The sequence below is a fragment of the Pollicipes pollicipes genome, unplaced genomic scaffold (assembly GCF_011947565.3).
Source record: "Pollicipes pollicipes isolate AB1234 unplaced genomic scaffold, Ppol_2.1 Scaffold_2555;HRSCAF=2994_pilon_pilon_pilon, whole genome shotgun sequence".
Lineage (NCBI taxonomy): Eukaryota > Metazoa > Arthropoda > Thecostraca > Pollicipedomorpha > Pollicipedidae > Pollicipes > Pollicipes pollicipes.
The window spans coordinates 20322543-20326259 of NW_023596136.1; positions in this window are offsets into that span (position 1 = coordinate 20322543).

Consider the following 3717-nt stretch of genomic DNA (forward strand, 5'->3'; position numbering starts at 1 on the left):
CCCGGGGCCGTCACCAGGCACGTCTCGGTACGTCGGAGCACGTCTCCCGGGGCCATCACCAGGCACGTCTCGGTACGTCGGAGCACGTCTCCCGGGGCCGTCACCAGGCACGTCTCGGTACGTCGGAGCACGTCTCCCGGGGCCGTGGCCCGAGCACCGCCTCGGGCTTCAGCCGACGTGGCGGCCTTGAGCCGGTGCTGCGAGGTGAGCAGTAGGCTGGTTAGTTCCCACATGTGACTGCAGGCATGGTGAGTCACGGCCAGCCAGCGGCGCAGTGTCCGAACCCCTCTGGAGGAGGAGGGGGGGGGGGGTGGGCGGTGCGAGCAGGGCGCAGATGACGGAAGCCCGTTGATGGACGAGCTGCACCCCGGCAATGGCCAGCATTGCCAAACTGATGGAGATGACCACTGCCCGGTCAAAAGGCGTAGTGCTAGGCATCCAATGCCAAATGGCACATATCCACACCATATCATTGGCTTCACTTTGCAAGGCAGTTAAAACATTCAGGAATGGTACCAACACATGACGTCAATTAAAACCAGAGGCTCAAAACCAGAGGCTAAAACAATTGTAAATATTTACTAAAACTGGGACGAAAACTTTGTATTGGCCTTTCAGACCACTGCATGCCTTGTATTGACCTTCAAACAATTGCATGCCCTTGTATTGACCTTCAGGCTATTGCATGCCTGCAGCTCGCTGCAAGCGTAAGCCAAAATTGAATCGAGAGACTCCGTATTGACCTATTAGGTTTGTGCTTGGGCAAATGGCCCCAGCAAGCCAAGCGTATTACAAAAGAATATAATTAAAAAGAAAACTCCCGAAAAGGATGGCGGAACTGCCAAAACCCAGACGTACCGTCACCGCCTCGCCGATGAGGCCTCGGCACCGCACATCACGTCGCACGCGACACCGGCTCAGGGAACACGGACGCGACACTGCGCCGTCGGACGTCGTCGTCGGCGCGGCCTGCCACCGCCGCCCGGCCGGCCGCGTGCGACTGTGGGCCGGCGCTGGCAGGCCCGCCGCCGCCCGCCCCGCCCCGCCCCGCCGCCGGCCTGTGTCCCGGCTCTGCCAGCAGCGGCCGCCCTGGCAGCCGCGTCGTTTCCGATGAACCCGCACCCGCGTCCCAACTCGTCGCCGCTGTAGACAGACGTGAGGTCCCGGCGGCGACCGTACGTCCCAACGGGTGTGTCCCTCCCCATCCGAGCTGCGGCTCACCGACGTCGGCGGAAGTTCCCGCCGCCGGCGGCGGTGAGCCGGGGCGTGACGGCATGCAGAGGTCACCAGGCCGGGGTCACGGCCGCGGCCCCACCCTCTGATGAGGTCTCAGCCAGGCCCGTCAGCGGTCAGCAGAGCCGCGGGACCTACCGCCCGTGACGTCACCTCGTCACGGTCTCCGGGAGGTCCGGCTGCGGCGCCTCCGGAGGCTGCCGGCGCGCGGATCCTGTCGGTGTCGGGTACCGGCCACGCCGAATCACGGCGGGCTGAAGCCAGGCGCTGGCAACGCGCGCGCGCCGCCCAGCTACTCACGGTGCGGTGCTCGTGCGCACTGCAGGGAAGCGAAGCGGAACGACCGGACCGTGCTGGGCCGGGGGACGACGGCGGTCCGCGCCGAGCCGAATACACGGCTATCACCTAGCGGAGAACATAGCGCCTTTTGTTGAGTGGGCCGTGGGGCCGTCAGAGAAAACGCCCCATATTCCTGCTGGCTCCCTTAACTCACTTAACGCTAATGCCAGACCGCGACAGACGGCGCTGGCAACCGCGCATAAAACTCGCATAACGCGTCATCATTCGCGGCTGCACGCTGTGAGACGAGCCGACGGCCGGAAGCATCGACATCTACCGTGCCAAACTGAAACTAATAGTTCCATATTCGCTCCCTCTGACGGCAGGCGGGCAGACGCAGACGCCTGCGACAAGGGAGAAGCAGATGGCGCCGCCGCTGCACGCGTTCCGCTGTCAAAACATTACAGCGGGTCGCCTGGAGCTCGGATTGCTCTGGCGCCAAAACAGCCCAGTAACAACGTAACTAACGCGTCGCTCCGACATGCCTGTGATGTTTGCGGGAGACCGCAATCTGTGTGTTTAACGGGCCTGCAAAAACAGCTCAGCCCACAGAAAGCAACCAATGGCAAGCCGGTCGGTCCTTTTGAGCGGCGAACGGAGGCATCTGACGCCGGGCAGAAACAGAGTGGAGGCTCCTGGTCGTCGACCCGCGCGGGAATGGCGCTAACGTCACTGCCACAGTGATCCCCGGCGTGAGGGCGCACGTCAAAGAGAGTGTGCACACAGAGTAGCTGCCGGCCCCCCTTACTAAATTCATGGTGCTTTAATAGGTACGTCTGCGGACCAAATGCAAGACCTTATAAGCTTATTTTTGGCCATTCTGTGTCTTTGACGTCATATGATAGGTCTTCTCTAACTAAAGTCCGTAATTTTAACTTTTAGCTGAAATTTTCGCAAGCTTTTAGCTAAAAAAAGGCTTCACCTAATGGTTTAAAAAACTGCATGCAGCACGAGAAGACGAATCAAGCGATTTCAAACACTCATAATGGCCAAAAATGAGCGTATTGGGTTCTGCCTTTGGACGGCAGGCGTGACCGAGTGATGACAGCTTCAGGTGACAGCTGACAGTTCCAGGAGGACACGTAAAATGAGAATATCGAGAGCATGCAATGTCTTACGACACGCAAGACATTGCACGCACCTACCGCGCACCAAATTCGCTTTGCAGGGATTTTCTGCTTGCTGTGCACCCTGTCTTCACGTTGTGGTACGCCACTGCACGTCAAATGCGACAAAGGTTTCAAAAATGTGCTTCAGCTGAAAAGTGAAACGTCTGCGTGCAACGAAAAACACAAGAACGAAGAGGTGTATGCTTTCTATCGAACCGTCATTCAACATCAATTGGGTGACTATTGTGAGCGGTCTTAAGCAAACTTAACAAAGTTACCGGAACAAGGAAAAATAATCCGTTTGGCGCAGCCAGGTCCAGCTCGGCCATTACAACTTCTACACCCTTACTTAGGGTGAGCACTTCCTTTTTCAACAAATTTAATCTGTTATTGTTTACGCAAACACATTGCTTCGGCATGATTCTTTCCGTCGTGTTTAGCCTCCACGCAGAAAAAAATCCGGCGCTGCTTCCGACGTTAGTCAGCTTGGCGACTTCATCTAAACCAAAACTCGGTCCGAGACTTGGTGACGAAGTTTGCGTTGAAACATCTCAAACAAGCCCAAGTCATGGACAGCACGTGCCATCACTTGGGAATCCCAAGCGGCCCGAGTCATGCACGTTACATCGACCTCACCCGAGGGAAGGGGGAGGAGGCCGAAGGAAGGAGGAGGGGCCAAAGGAAGGAGGAGGGGGCCGAAGGAGGGAGGAGGGGCCGAAGGAAGGAGGAGGGGCCGCAGGAAGGAGGAGGGGGCCGAAGGAATGAGACGTAACCTAACGCGTGCCGCAAAGTACACAGTTGGGACGTTCAACCGTTTGCTGGCCCGTGCATTCGGGATTAGCCGAAGCTCTGGGCTCGAAATTCTAGCAGAAGAGGACATCAAGTGCGAGAGTGAACGTCCCACACGTAAGTACTAAGTAGTCGAGACGCAGGGCATGCTGATGGCTAAGTGCCAGCTGAGAACAAAATATAGTGATGGACAAAGCTCAAACGCTCCTTTATGAATGCTATAAGTAACACGCCCGCCGTCTAGGGT